Here is a 16,860-nt window from a genome sequence, read left to right as displayed (position 1 = left end):
CCAGTCCTGAGGTCACCTTTAACATGGTATTGGGTTAAGCATAACAAATTCTTCCTAATTCATGGGGAAATGCCTAGGACTTCCTCAGTTTTAGCACTGAAGATCTGCATCCTGGGAACATCTTCAAACCTGAGCAAACTGAAATGGTTTTGTACTTTATGCTGTATCCTTATGCTTGTTGCTAATATCATTGCTCTATCATATCAGTATCTATGATATTGCTAATATCATCATGGGGAAAATATTTAAGAAAGCCCAGTTATTTGCAAGCAGAAATATAGAGAGAAAGGATACATTGAAAACTATCCATTTGGTCTTCTTTCAGAAAGACTGTTGAGAAGGGGGAGGAAGGGTAAGGGATCTCTAGGCCTTGTTCTCTAGGCTTTGTGCACTTCCTCAGGAGTGCTGTCTGAAGCCAAGCTGAATGTGCCATTTGCTACCAGGAATTTTTGGAATGTCCCATTGTACTTTCCTGTTGCCCTACACTTTCTCATCCTTCAATATTCTAAGTTAGAATATTTTTTTAAAAGACAACAAAGAAATTTTTTACATTTATCATTTCTACCTAATTACTAGCAATATTTAGGATTATGCCTGCCCTTAAATCTGGTCAGAAGCTTTCATAAAAGTAGTTCAAATCATGGGGTTTTATGAGCCCTGTTTCACCTTAGTATGCTGTATTCAAAATAAAGCAAAAAAAAACACCTATTTTTTATTTAAGCTGTGTGATATCAGAAATGATATTATGATTTTAACACCTTAGTATTAGGAAAAAATAAACTATTTATTAGGTAACAATCATGTCAACAAAATAGGAATTCTGGTTAAAGAATGTTGAAAGGAATGTTTTAAAGCAAAAGTCAATAAACGCATACAAAAACATGAAAGATGACTAATGAGAAAATCAAGCCCTTTACACGGTGATGAATGCCATAAAAGTGTGAAAACTCGCACTATATTACCAGATGAAAAACAGTGTGAAACATGAAAAAAAACTAATTAGGAAAAAAAATAACACAACAACAAAGACAACTTGAAAATACCTGATGAGATAATTACATTTAATAGTCAAAGAATACCAAAGGTTGAAGTATATATACTTGTTTTATCAGTGATCTAAAGTGATATCGGGGACTCAGATACCAGAACTAGTGCACCAGTTAAGTATTCACTGGAATGACTTTAAGTTATGTTCTTTAAAAGAGTGACATAATCTTTGTGGTCCTGATAACCTCTCATGAACTGTTACCCATGGTTATATGTGTTAGCTGTTGATTTAGAAAAGGATAAATGAATTCAATATATGCATTTAGCATTATATTTCCTGGATCTTTCATTATATTTACAAGACCAATTACAGTTGGACGCAAGGATTATAGAAAAGTTGAATGCCTTCTTTACACTAAAACATTGAAGAGAAACACTGCTTTTCCTTTTTTTTGTAGGTTGTTGTCTTTATTGATTTTTGTCCCGCATATAGACAGGAAGTTCTATCCTGGAACTTCTCTCTCTGACTACTTCTGAAAAGACACAGACTTGGTCATGTATATACTATTCCAAACTGTCAGGGATGACTGTGATAGTACTCACAAGTTTGGATTCCTAGGAATCACCTGTGGGTCAGAGAAGCCTATTTTATGTTCGGTCAGAGGTTGTGTTCAAGTTCCTCTTACAAGTGAGGTTTCCGCCCCACTGATTTGCAAACAATCTATCGAGGGTGTGGTCTGATTTCTTATTGCTGTCTGTTGTAAAATACAGAGGGTAAGGAGATAAATTGAGGGAAAAACTTCTAAGCAAAAAAGAACCAGGACTTGATGATTTGGGAAATCCTCAGGCTATCTACATTGTAAAACCTATCAAAATTAATTTACTGCCAAGAGAGGATTCTCTGGAGAGAGAACAAAGGTGTGGCTAGCAATCATTTTGTAATGCTTCAGAAGGATTAAAAAGACAGTGTATTCATCACACAGAAAACTTTGTGAGATTAGATGTGTGACATGTAGGTCCCCTTAGCCATCTCAGTAGAAGCTAGAAATAGATGTGGGATTATCAGGAAAGATCTATGGAAGAACCTTTTGTCTAACATAATGAATCCATGTGACATACATGGGATATGCACAAGGTATTTGCAAGTTTTGGACGAGCAGAAATACCGTCAATTTGTACTAAGAGGAACTAAGGGGGACACTGAAGATTGTGAGACTCCCAAAATTCTACAGGCATGAAGCAGGCATGAAGATTACTAAGCTGTAAGAGCATGCTATCCTTCATGAAAAGAATGAATGATTCCAAGAACAAAGCAATAAGCACAGTGGGTGTAACCTTAAAGCACAGAGTATTATTCCCAGGCCTTGAAACCTAATGTTTTCCCAGCTGGATTTTGAAATTGCTGGGACAGGTAACTCCTTTTTTTGTTTATTTGTTTGTTTATTTTCTGGCTTTTTGACTGGGAATCTCTAGAATTGTATTTCTGTGTTGAATGAGACTTTATACCTGTCCTGCATGAAAGTCCTCCTCCCTTGGCCCACATCATGAGGGCTCTCCTATTACTTTGATGCCAGCTTTTGTCATGATCACATCTCAAGGTCTGAGGAGAAATTTTACAAATGGACATAAATTATTTTAATGTATTTTTTTATCACTTAGGGGTTCATATACTCTTGTACTGGCCCATGTTCAATATTTAACAAATTATTTAAATATTAGCAGAACTCTTTTTTTCTTGATTGTCGGCTTATTGCATCCACCCCAGGTAAGTAAGTACTGTGTCCTCTCTCTCTTAGGAAGACCCTGTCTTTCTGTAGACTTTTGGTTATTTTGTTACCCTGAGTTCAAGAAGTTTTGGTTTGTACACCATCCAGCTTTTTATGTAGCTGTTGTACAGTTGGGAAACAATGATCTTTCCAGTATTGTATATTTTAAGTAAAAGCTTAAAATTACGTTTCCCTTGTCTGGAAGACTCTCAGTTTTGGTGTAGAGACGTATTTGATTCTTACAGAATGCTTACCATTATGTAGCTAAACTTAAAGCAAACTATATATATCATTCTGGGAAACCACTGTCTTAGTTCAGATAAACACAAAGCAATATAAAGTGGTATAATATTAAAGTGAGATGCTCGGTTCTGCAACATAGAGACTGAGTCTAAGCTGAGAGCAAAATGGTTCGTTATACTAGAAATCTACTCTGACTCACTCTGCCTCAGACTGAATTGGTAAAAATGTGCTTCTTTCTCCTTTGAGAAAGCCTCAATCTATGTAAATTTGTTTGCCTGCCTTCTCATTCATCTTTAGACAGAGAGAGAGACAGAGAGACGGAGAGAGATGGAGACAGAGAATGAGAGAGAATATGAATCTGACATCTAGAGACAGAGACAGAGAATTTTTTTTTTCTGGCAACAGAGAATTTAGCCCAAACTGAGGCACCAAAGCCTTGACCTTGGGGAGCCTACATGCTGAAGGTATACTTTATAGTATAGTGGCTCAAATTAGACAGAATGAGTTGGCTTATTTGATGAACTCCCCTTAGCTTTGCAGAGTTGACAAGGAGATTTTTTCAGGACACTTGGGTTCTATTTTCATCAATATCTTATCATGAAGACATGTCTTACTATAACTTCCATAAGTGAAGAGACCGTCTACATTCATTCTTTTCCACCTTTATAGCTTTCACATTCTGTACACATATTGCATGTATTCATTAAATGTTAAAGGTTCATTAGACCTGTGCAAAAGTACCATCCCTACCCAAACATGAGCGTCGTTCTTCATATACTGATATTATTAGTTTATGTGTAAGGTTGATTGCCAAAGTTGAATGCTTATGAATTGATATTAGTTGTGGCAATGTTTTCTTCATTTCCTTTTATATTTTTAAATTGTAGTCATTGAACATTGTACACATTTTGAATTTCTAATGGGTAGAAACTGAATTAATACGCTTTAACTCATTTATTTTCCAGTTCTGTCTAGAACTGTTGTGCAAATTTGCAATTCATCCAGCCAGTATTGTTCAGATAGGGATGCAAACCCCAAAGTTTGCATCTGAAGCATTTCCTTTGACAGTGTGAAGCATAGATGATGAAGTTATTTTCCTTGTCCAGTGCCTGATAGCTTTTTGTTATAAAATTTGCAGGGCATGTCACTGATGCTATTAGCTTGTGGAATTTCTTAATGACTAAAGTTCGGTAAACTCTATTAAAGAATATTCCTGATGGATTTGATAACAAGTCAAATTTGAGCATTTTTGAGATGCCTCAGATTTTACTTTTTTAAGAGAAGAACTTTTTAATCTAGTGATATCTTCATTATCCTACTAGGAAAAGAAATGAGTATAGACAATTCCATATTGTTAATGTTTTAAGTGGAAAGAAAATAAAATAATGGCAAAAGTTGTTAGGAAAAAAATAGAAACCTGTCTAGCTTCTACTTCCTAAGTTTCTTCAATTTTTTTCCCATATCCTTCTCAGGGCTGAAAATGGTCTTTATCTATCTAAATGGGTAAGCCTGGCCCTTCTTCCTTTTATATGCCTATTGAATCTCACCTACCACAGGAAAGGTAGGCTGTTTTTATCTGCTTGTATTATTCTCATTGTTTGTTTGCTTTATTTAATAGTCTCTTTCAGCTCCTTGTGGTTTATAACACAGATCCTGTTCTTGTCAACAAAATATTAATTAATCTGATTTTTAATCTCAGTAGAAACATGGAGGTATAACAGGGCTGGTATGCAGAAACAAAATTGTGGTTAATGGAATTCTAATTAAGTTACCAAAGTCATCTTTAATATAATAGCAGTTATTGTCTAAAATATTCTGCAACTGAGAGTATTAATGTATAATCCTTGTATAAATTACAATCCTATTTTGCTAAAATAGTAGAATACTTAAAATGACAGATTCTAGATACAAAATGCCTGGGCTTTAAAACTGTCTATACTACTTACTAGTTGAGTAGACTCAGATTTTTTAAAAATTTATCTTTATTTTTGCGAGTTTGAGTGGTGTAGGGGCAGAGAGAGAGGGGGATAGAGGATCCGAAGTGGGCTCTGCACTGACAGTACCAGGCCCGATGTGGGGCTCGAACTCACAAATCATGAGATCATGACCTGAGCCCAAGTCAGATGTTTAACTGACTGAGCCACCCAGGCACCCCAAGTAGACTCAGATTTGAAAACACTCTGTCTCCTCATCTGTAAAAGGGGGATATTACTAGTACCTTCCTCTGAAGGTTCTTGTGTGAATGAAATGAGGCAATATATGTAAATGTAGAACATAACTAATATTGGATGTTTCTATTATTTTTATGCATTTAAAACAATGACATAGTTCACTCAAACTTCTACTCCTTTGCACCTAGGGGAGTGAAAGAAAAAGGGGAACACAGCTTCAGATCCTCTCCATATAATCCACAAATAGAGCAAAAGTCTGCTATTATAGTTTGGGTTGTGAGTTTGGCATTTTCAATTCAATATCGGAATTTCCAGCTACTGGGTATGCAAGTAGGCGTCTTTTAGCCATGTTGGTCAGGTTAGCTATTTAAGGTGAGGTGTCCACTGTTCAATATATTTCTGCTATGAGTTTGGTAGAATGATCATGAAAGTTTATCTTGCTCAAATAACCCAGAAATTATCTACCTGTGTAGTAGACATCTCACGGTTTAGCATCTAAGAGGCACACTAATGGGGTATTTATTTCCTTTGAACATCAATAAGAATTTATTTTATTTCCTCTCCTGATGGCTCTTCTAACTTCCCCTTTACCTTCTTGTGGATGGAATTACACATTGCCATAGAGATACAATAAAAAATCCTGGCAAATTCAGACTCAGACAAGCACATCTAATTTACCTTTCAATTTGGCTGGTGTTTCTGTCTCTACTATAGTGCTCAATTTGGTTTCCACCTAGCACAAGGTGTTTTAACTGTCAGCCATACAAATTAGTGTCAGGAAGGGCCAATTAGGTCATCAAGTCAATCTTTTCACCAGAGTAGGATAGATTGCTGATGTTACTTTTTTTCTTCTATTTTCCCCCTGGCTAGAATTGAACATGTTTCTTGTTATTTCTTGAGGGCAAGGAAGATAAAAATCAATAATAAAAGTAGTTGTGGGTTTAGGAGAACTTGTATCTTAAATGGGGAGGAGGGATTTTACTTAAGCATTTGCTGAGCACTTTTCATTCCACGGGATGATAAATGACCTCTACTCCATTTTTCTTTTACTAGCAAAAAACAAATAGACATTTTATCACCATGCAAAGTCAGACCTAGAATTCTATCATTGGCATGTATATTTCCCCAGGGAGATAAATCTTCCACAGAATCCTCCTGATCTTATGACAAATCCTTTTAGATTTATCTTTTGTTTAATAAGAGTAAGACTATTGGAGTATTGGGTTTCCATATTTGGCTATGGAAGAGAGAGAGATTGAGAAAGGGTGTGTATCTATAAGTATACATATAAATGTACATGTAGAGTGTGTATGGTGTCCATGTGTGTGTTATGAAAAATATTAATTAGATTAACATAACACATGGTGATGAATTTTTTTCCCCCAGAAACATTAACACTGGAGTGATGCTTAGAAATAGTTTAACCAAACTTTCTCATTTTACATACAGGCTGCGTTTTATTTGCTCATAGTTACCAAGATAGATTGAACACGATTCAGGGCTAGACCAGACTTTCTGATTTCTAGTTGTGTTTCTTCTCCTAAACTACTCTTGCTTAAGATTATTTTTTCATTTTTTATAAAAAAGAGTGAGAATTAAAAATGTTCTAGCCTGGAGCCTAAACTTGAAGGCTTGAGACCAGAACAGAGGCAAGTTTTTGTGCCGTTAGCTCAGATATGCAGATATGCAGTCTCCTCTTCTACAGGGAATATTCTTCAAGTCAGAGATAGAAAGGACTGACATTTGTTATTTAAATGCTGACTCTTGTGTTGTCTAACTTGCAGTCAGACATCAGGCATTTTCATAAAGAAATGGAGGGAAACTGGATGTAAGTTCACAGTTTAAAGCTAGGTAATTTCTTGATATAACATTGTATCTTTCTAAGATCGTGTTGATTAAAATATTAATAAATTAAATTTTAGTCTAAATTAATTGCAGTGGTAAATAATACACAAATGAATGAAAATAATATATTGTAATAATATAGCAAAATGTGTTGTGGGCTTTGATTCATCTAACCCTATTTGTTAAAATTCCTCAGGAGTCATGAGTAGTACTGTTGAGTCTCTTCGCATATTCTGATTTCTGTAATAACTAAGCAAGTAAGAAAAGATTAAAGTGAAAAAGAAACATGTAGCTCTAATGACAGAATTGTCTCAAGATTTATCAAAGTTATGATTCATCTTAGTCTTTATAATTACTTTTTCTGCTATGTCCCAGGAATGATCTCCCAACAAGATGTTTGTATGTGATTATGATTAGGAATAAACTTTTTGAATACAGAGGATAAACCATGGACACATATTAATATCACAGCGCGGTACCAACAATAACAATGATTGCAATAGGAGCACTTTGCACTTATTGAGAATATGCATCGTGCCTTTCTTTGTTTTTTAAATGAAGATACCAAGATTTAGAGAAGTAACTTAGTTGAGGTTGCACGCTTTGTAAAGGATAGAGCTAGCTCTAAACCCAGGTGAGTCTGACATCAGAATCTACACCATCAAACCTCACACTCCAGTGTGTGTGTGTGTGTGTGTGTGTGTGTGTGTGTGTGTGTGTGTGTGTGTATACAGATGTGTACCTGTGTGGTGTCTGCATGGACATTGCATGTCAGTTAAGAGAAAGCAGATAATGTGAAGGAGAGGATGATGAGGTAATCAGATAACAATAGCAACATATCTCTGATCAGAGTTTTACTTTTGTTTTTTTGTTTTTTTTTTCCTTTTGTTTTGTTGTTACTGAATAAAAGAGTTACAGACTGTGTATTTAGCTGATCAGTTGAGCAGACTGATTTATATTAATAATACTATATTGTTACTGCCATTTAAAATAATAGTTTTCTACTTGCTAAGTGGCTTGATTCTTTTTTTGCTTAAACTTATGTTTGGTTGAGTTAAAAAATATAAAGGGAAATAGATGTCTAAAATAACTTAATATAAAATGTTAAGTACATAACTACCATATGTAAAGCATTATGTCTACATTTCTGTAATTTTTGGTCTTCAGGGACTGCATTTTCACCATCTTTGGCAAAGCTATCTGACAAAATAAGAAATAAAATACTAAAGTAACCTCATTCTGAAAAAGTAAAATGGAAATAGAACAGATGTCATTTTGTAAATGGAGAATAAAAAGGTCTGTGTTTGTCACCATATGAAAAGTTTAAAATAATTTCACCTCATGAAGAGTTAGACTTCAAGTGATTATAGAATTACTGATGGGTGGGAGTAGCACAATTAAATTTATTAAAGTTCTGTTGGTGTCACTTATAGATACAGTGAATTATGTATTATTTATTCGCTAAGATAATGCATTATGCAATTAGAGCTATTTTCTATTTTATATAATTTAAATTCCATATTAAACTGCATTTAAGTAAAAATTCAAACAATTTAATATGCATCTATCACAACTGAGGATGGCAGGTGTCTGGGGCATAATATAGGAGGCTTGATTTATTTCCAGCTTCTTGCTTGATAAAAAAGATTCAGAATTAATTATCAATCCAGCCTAAAGAGAACTTATTAAAATTGTATGTTTTCAGATAAATTTATTCTTTAAAAAATGCTTCTTTTACTCATACCCCACCCCCACCCACACCAGTGACTCCATTTCCTGCTATATATATAGCATCGATGAGACTTTAATAAATAAGGAAATATTTGAGTTTCCTAATTCTTAGCTATGAAATTTTAAAGATTGTCAAAATATGAGAATAAACCTGTAACACACAGTTGGATTTGGGGGAGGGGATTATTTGTTAGCAGCATTCCTCCCTCCTAATCATGTACAAATTTCCTTTCTCTTCTATATAGTATGGTGAGACTCAACTATGTGCACTGTTCTGCCCATAGCAAAGTTTGAGCTCTTGATTCAACCAAGGTCAGTTAGAATCAGAAACTTGAGCATGCCACAAAAGGATATAAACACACTCAATTCCATTTCATTCTAGAAGAGGCTGTCAGACTTCATGCCTCCTACTATAAGACTAATGCCATTGCCATCCAGAATTTCCTGTCCAATTAAAATTGGATATTTAAGGATCCAGGATCTCCTACCTTAAATATCCAATTTTGCATTCTTAAAACCCATTGTGCATTCTACCAAAATCCTTTTTAAATACTTCTTTTGTTGTAGATAATTTATAGCCAGCTTCCGTGATTTGCAACTAAAAAAACACCAATATTACAAGATTCTAGCACATATCTGTATTGTTTTAACTCAAAAGTACTAAACTTTACAAGGCAATGTTTTATCCATGGTTTGTCAATATATGACTTTGAGTTGTCAAAATCTGCTCCCGGATACATATGTGTCCGAGAAACCCACCATATTCAGCCTAAATTTGGTATATAGCATTGTACTGTATGATTCCTTATGAAAAATGTTTTCATTTTGGGCCAGGGTCTTATCCTCTGTCATTTACCTGGAAAAAAAAAAAAAAAGGAGACTGTATTATAAGAATGAGTTTAATGTTGTCTGAAAAATCATTACCAGGATCTAGAAGTTCAGGGAGGTTATAATGCAATAAGTTCCTTAAAATAGATACATTGGAAAAAAATAGGTAAATTGGTCACAAATTATGCTTTTAGGAGAATGTAACTTTTTGTTGCTATTATTGACATTTAAAATAGTTTTATCGTCTGAATTATTCAAATGATATTTAATAAATATCAAATAACTGTTAACGATTATGCATGGTAGTGATATAATTTTATCTTTTAAATAGATACAACAACATACATGCATTTATAAATTGAGAGTATTTGTTGGAAAAATAAGTGTACAAATTTATGTGAGCATTTGTCTTTGAATTTTACATAGCCAAAGACACAAGTTGAAATATCTAGAATTCCTGAGTTTTCCCATTTTATGTGGTGATCTTAATATTTTGGTTTATTTTGTTATTTCTAATTCATGCTGTTCCATTAATTTCAAACAAAATAATAGTTTTAAACACAGATTCTTATAGGCAGTGTCTCCAGAAAGATAGAGAAAATACTAAATTAATCTGTGTAACTATTATGTTTATGTAGAGTGCTGGCTAATGGAGATCAGCACGCATAATCCAGCATCTTGCCTGGGTGAAGGTACCAGAAACGACTTTTTGTTTTGGTCCCTAAGAAGTATAACACTGAATGCAAAACAAATCAAAGCAACAAAATGTGCATATTAAATTTTTTTAGATGGTAATGATGTTTTTCTTTCATTTTTTTTTTTACTGTGGATCATACATCTTTGAATGTTCCTTCTCTTATAGATGACATCTGAAAATGGTACCTGTTTAACCCATCATAGCATTATGAAGGTTGATTTTAGAGGAAAATTGCTACATGGATCATATTGTTTTTATTGTTTTCTTGTCTGACACTTTATGTACAGTCCTGAGCTGTCACTTCATAATTCTAAAAAAATATGAGAGCTATTACCAGAAGAGGTGGTTTGTCACCAGGTATAAAACATAATTGTTGTTGGTTGTTTTGTTTTGCTTTTAACTAAGCAGTAGAACTGAAATGACTCCATATCTGACAATTTTGTGTGATGATGGATGGTTAGAGATTGTAACTTACCATATAGTGGAAAGAGTAACGGACGACAATCCAACACATAGCAAAATCAAATGCCTTTTATTTCTTCCAAAATAACATTTATTTTTCTAATTAACAGGAATTTTACGTATATAATTGGGTCAAAATTACACTACAGTTGAGATGCTTCCATAGTCAAGGGCAGATACACAATATACCATTTATCAAACTTGCTAGACTCAGAAGCAGGGTATTGAGAAGAAAGAAAAACATTTATGACATCCACAATTTTCCATCCTGCACTGCAGTAATTTCTACCTCTCTCTCATGATTGTGGATTCCAAAAAGCAGAGATTTGGTAAAATACATATTGATACTTTCTCCATCAAATGGCCACGCCAGAGCACAAACTTAGATATTTTCATTTACATAATAAGTAAATGAGAATCATAACTTTAATAAAGACAATAATAAAATGATTCATGATGATTTGGATCTTATGAAAACTTTAAATTTATTAGCTCATTTAATCTAAAAAATCTTATGAGGTAGGCACTATTATTATTCCTCCTGTGCAAGCAAACATTTGCTAAAGTAACACATCTAGTAAGTGATAGAAAGGGGATTTAAATACAGGCATTCTGATTCCATAGACTAAACTCTTAACCATTGCTTACTTACATTTTTCTTCTTCAATAGAAATTAGGTTATGGCTGTATTTTATGACTGTTTTAGTTTTCTATTGTTGCTTTATCACACAACCACAAATATAGTGGCTTAAAGTGACCCCAATTCATTGTGCTACAGTTCTGGAACTCAGAAGCTCTAAAATCAAGGTGTTAACCAGGCTGCACTGCTTCTGAAGCTTCTAGGGGAGAATCCATTTCCTTGCTTTTTTTTAGCTTTTAGAGGCCGCTCAAATTCCTTGGTTTGTGACCCCACCCCCACCCCCCGCAGTGAGAAACTGAATTATTCCAATCTCTGCTTTTTCTTTTTGAGATAACATTGTGTAAGTTTAAGGTTTATAATACGTTGATTTGATGCATTTACATATTACCAGTACCACTATAGCATTAGCAGCAATCTCCTTCCTGGGTATATATCTAGAAGAATTGAAATCAAGATCTTGATGTCTACACACCTGTGTCCATTGCAGGGTTATTCACAATATTTCATATATATTTACAATGTTTTTTACATATATAAGTGTATGTATATGGTCCCATACACACAGACACACACACACACACACACACACACACACACACACACACCAATTATGGAATATTATTCAACAATAAGAAATAAAGAAATCTTGCCATTTGTAACAACATGGATAAACCTTGGGGGCATTATGCTAAGTGAGATGAGTCAGACATAGAAAGATAAATATTGTATGATATCACTTACATATGGAATCTGTAAAAGCTGAACTCTTAAAAAATCACAAATCTCCTCTTCTAACCCTGACTTTCCTACCTCTTTCTTATATGGGCCTTGTGATTACATTGGCCTACCTGGATAACCAAGCACAATCTCTCCATCTCAAGATTTTAAATTAATCTGTAACATTCACAGATTCTGGAAAGTAGAGCATAGGAATCCTGTTGTCCTTTGGGGAGGTCATTTTTCAGTCTAACACGATGATCAATAAGTATATAAAAATGTTAGTAATAGCAGTTGTGGTCTTACTATATCAGTGAAAGTAGAGACAGGATCATGCTTATGTTATCAAAATTAGACTTTCAGGATTTTATAAAAACATTTGAATTCTGTAGCATTTAATTCTTGTTTTCTCCCTACTACTTAACAAATTAAATGATTTGAACTTAAAAGAGTGATTGGCACTTTTTCAGAGGTTTAAAAACAGGATTGGGACAAAGCCAGTTGCAAATAACCATGAACAGGTGTGATTAACAAACCTTAAGTCTAATGCCTGATCCTTTTATTGTTTGGATCTTATATCACTTGTTCAGGCCACTGGTATGACTACTAGTATGACAAAACCTAGAAAATAGGTGAAAAAAGACTGAATGTCAAATTTGGATGCTACTCAAGGACTTTTCTTAAGAGCCCAAAGGAAACCTATGGCTGTAATGTTAATATTTGACATCGATTCTCTCTCTCTCTCTCTCTCTCTCTCTCTATCTCTCTCTCTGTCTCTCTCTCACACACACACACACACACACACACACACACACACACTTTTTTATTTATGCAAAATGTTTTCATACACATTGCTTCTTTCCAACTTCATAATAAGTCTGTGGATTCAGTTAGGCAACTAGTATGGTCATGGCCATAAACTTGTTCACCAAGATAAGCTCTTATAAGTAAATAGTAGATCTTAGACTATAAACTCATTTAATGATTTCTAGTCAATTCTTACTCAAAGATTCTGTGTGATGTTTTAAAAAATAACTTATTTAGTTCCAAATTCTTTAGTTTTACCTTGGTGTTTTATAAACATTAATAAACTGTGAATGGCATATACATAAATACTTAATTTATTTATAAAATGAAATACGTGCATGTTTTAAAAAGCCATCACTGCTTAAGCAATCATAAAATTTAATACAGAGGAAAAGCATGCAGTTATCAATAGCATACACACACATCATATGCTATTGTGCATACAGCATAATGCATATACATGTATATGCATGTGTACACACACACAAATTTTATGTATTTATTTAAAATAATGAGGTTCAGAGGCAGAAGCATATTTTTGAAAGAAGTACTGACTTCTGAAAGAATTGCAAAGCAACCTAAATGCATTCTCTCCTTTCTCCTATTTTCATCCTACCTTGGATTTCTTAGGTTTCTTTTTTGACATAGACTACCTTATTCTCCCAGTAGCTCAACCTTCCCCCCAAATTAACCCATGCTTTTGCTTTAATTCTTTTATAAAAGTTTTATTACTCAGACAATAAATTATCATGCGTCAAGCAGTACAGCAAGCCCTGAAGCCTGGAGTTAGGAAGATCAATGAAGTGGTGCCCGCCCTTCAAGAATTTATTAGTCACTAGGTACGATCATACATGTACACATAGATGATTACAATAAAAGACAAATTGCAAGTATAATATTGGTAGAAATGTGTAACTGTGTTCTGTCTTAAGCATCACAACATTTGTTCTCTTGATGCTTTACTCTGTGCTATTTATGGGGAAAGATTTTTGATGAAAGCTTTTAGTAAAGGGTTAACATTATTTTAATCAAACTTATTGATATTGACTTACACTTAACAGAAGGCTTAGTAGATGAAGATGTATAAAGATGGCTTTATTTGATCTGAAGAAGTAAATCTTACAAAATGTAGTTTCAGGTTTTGTGGTAGATTTATAGTAGCCCTGTCTTTTGGAGAGGAATTATTTCAGTACTCTTCACATCACATGATAATGTTGCATGCTCATAGAATCACTGAGCTCTGTTTATAAATTTTTTAAAACAATGGTTCTGTAGAAAAGCCCCTGATTCAATGAGTTTAGAGCAGTGGTGCTAAAACATCACTGTGCATAGGAAGCATCTGGAATGCTTATCAATAAATACAAAGATACTTGTCAGTTAACTTTTTTCAAAGAAGCTCAGGAATATGCCAGTGATGCTAGCATGTGCTTCAAAGAGCTAATTTTAAGGAAAATTGTATTGAATAGTTACAGAAAATAAATACATACAAATTCTCAATTGCCCTAGCATTATAAATACATAAATCTCCCAGCAGTCTGTAAAACATTTGGCAGATTTGCCCATCTTTTTAGTCCCTTAAACTCCTTTTTATTTCAAAGCCAAGAATGAGAGCCTCAGGAACAGCCATATATTATTTGGCCCAACTTTAAATTCTAATCCCCTTATCGATACAAAATGACCCATAGACCCTAATGATAGATTCCTAATTTCCAGGAATTCAAGCTTAACAGTCACATCGATACATACAGTTCTACATAGAAGGTCTAGTTAATACCCAAACAAGCACATTTTCTATCAGGAAGTTCACCTCAGTCCAGCATAATTCCTATCTTCTGGTTGATTATTGATGGACTGGCAATCTTTTTCTTTCTTTTTTTTAATTGGCAGAGCCACTTGGATTGGATTCTCCAGGACACCATCAGGTTTTTCAGTGAATGAGATGCCATAGTCTTCATATTACATATTATTTTGCCTGGTTTCATTCATTCGTTCTTTGTCAGTTAATGTTTTTCATTCTCTGTATACATTTCACATGTATCAGCTTTCTATTGATAGAAAGTATATTTTAACCTCAGGGGATTAACCTCATTTGCAAAGAGGACAAAAATTTCTTCACTATTATTTCCAAAAAACAAACCAATAAAACAAGTACTCTGTTAGGAGAAACAAGTGATACAGAGAGAGATGGTTAAATAGCCACTATTTTCCAATACTATTTCCATTTTACTTTTGATTTCATGTGCATTTTAGGGAAACTAAATTCCCCTATTTTGTATTAATTGTCACTTACAAAAGGAACTTTTGTTATTAGAAGAACGTTTGAAGATAAAAATTTTGCTCCTAATATTTTACTAATGAGGCTAATATTTTATGTTTGATTTTAAGAAGTAGACAAATACAATTAATACTACATGATCCTTCAATAGATAATCTGAAATAAAATTTTAAAATGACATAGAAAAGAAAAAACCAATTAGTGTACAAACACAAAACTTGAGAAATTGTACCATTTTAAAAAACTTCTTTAGTGCAGGGAAAGAATCCAATCTAATTATCCTAAGACTATTATAATTAGAAACAGAAGACTTCGTTTCTAATACAGACCAAGTTATGAAACCCTGACGTGGTTCAGGTTCTTTTTTGTAAATAGACCTCATAAGGTTGTACTGACCAAGCTATGAAGTTGTGGTGAGGATCACATCAAGTAGACCACTGTTTCATGAAGTTGATAAGGATAAGTGTCGCTTTCAGGGATTGTGGAAGCTTTTACTGCTCAGATGCCTCCCGTGGAGATTCTGATTTAGAGGGGCAGTAATGTGACTCTGGTATTTAAATATTAACATGAGGTCCAGGTGAGTTTTGCCATTAGGACAGTTTGGACAATAGTAACAAGATTATTTGAAAATTTTTCCTGGAAAGAAATAAGTAGTAAGGGGTTAAGGGCAGAATTAAGATTTAGCCAGCATTCATTAGCCTGACATTAGCAATTACAATATTGAAATAGTTCTGATAGGTTTGTAAATAATCACTTCTGGCAGCAGCCCATCCCTCAACTGGCTGTTGAGGTCCTTCTATTCCACATTTCCAACAAAACTACAACTGAAGAGTTAGTGAGTGTCATGGCAGGCAGCCTGCAGGACTCTGCTCTAGGCTTTAGCTACAGCCTTTTCTAGATTGGCTGGTTCCTATACCGTATTGGTAGCTAAACTTTATTATTATTATTTTTTAATACTATCAGTCCTGGGACAAGGCATGTGTTTAGTAAATCCACAAAGAGATTGTCTAATGTCTTTGAAGTAAATTGTGTATGGTTGCTGGAGAGTCTAAATCAAGCTGGGAAACAAATGAGCAGCACAAAGACAGAGTGCTTACATTATTTAAGAGGTTTTTGTTTGCTAGGAGCTAGGCATTTTCCTCCAATTTCAGAATATATTTCATGGGAGAATTAGTAATTATTATCATCCTGAGCAAATTCAGTCAGAAATAACAAATAGGAAAGAGTTGAAGAAACAGTAGGTAAGAGAATGTAGAACCTGGAAAATGATGACTTGGATGCTGGCAGCTGGCAGCTAAATAGTAGACCATCAGATCAGCAAAGAGGGATGGGGCGGAAGAGAGATTGATTGATTCAGATAAACCTCTTCATAGAAATACAGAAATACACATAGCACCAAAGAAACATGAAGATTGAAATGTATAGAATATGACAGGCTGCAAAGATAAAATGTATTTTTGAGAATTTGTAGCCAAATCAACAGAGCCTCCAAAGACTTGTTGAATAAATTAAAAGCTTTTGAAACTGTGCTACAATATTACTTCATAAATATGTACAATATGCACAATCACTTGTCTCAGGATTTCAAAAGTTTAGAGATCTTAGAATATGGATCTAAACACATGTATACACAGGAAAAAATAGGGGGTACAACGAACAAGCAGTAGAGAAGTTATGATGGAAGACTTTCA

The sequence above is a fragment of the Panthera tigris genome, chromosome C2 (genome assembly GCF_018350195.1).
Source record: "Panthera tigris isolate Pti1 chromosome C2, P.tigris_Pti1_mat1.1, whole genome shotgun sequence".
Lineage (NCBI taxonomy): Eukaryota > Metazoa > Chordata > Mammalia > Carnivora > Felidae > Panthera > Panthera tigris.
This window is presented reverse-complemented; position numbering follows the sequence as displayed.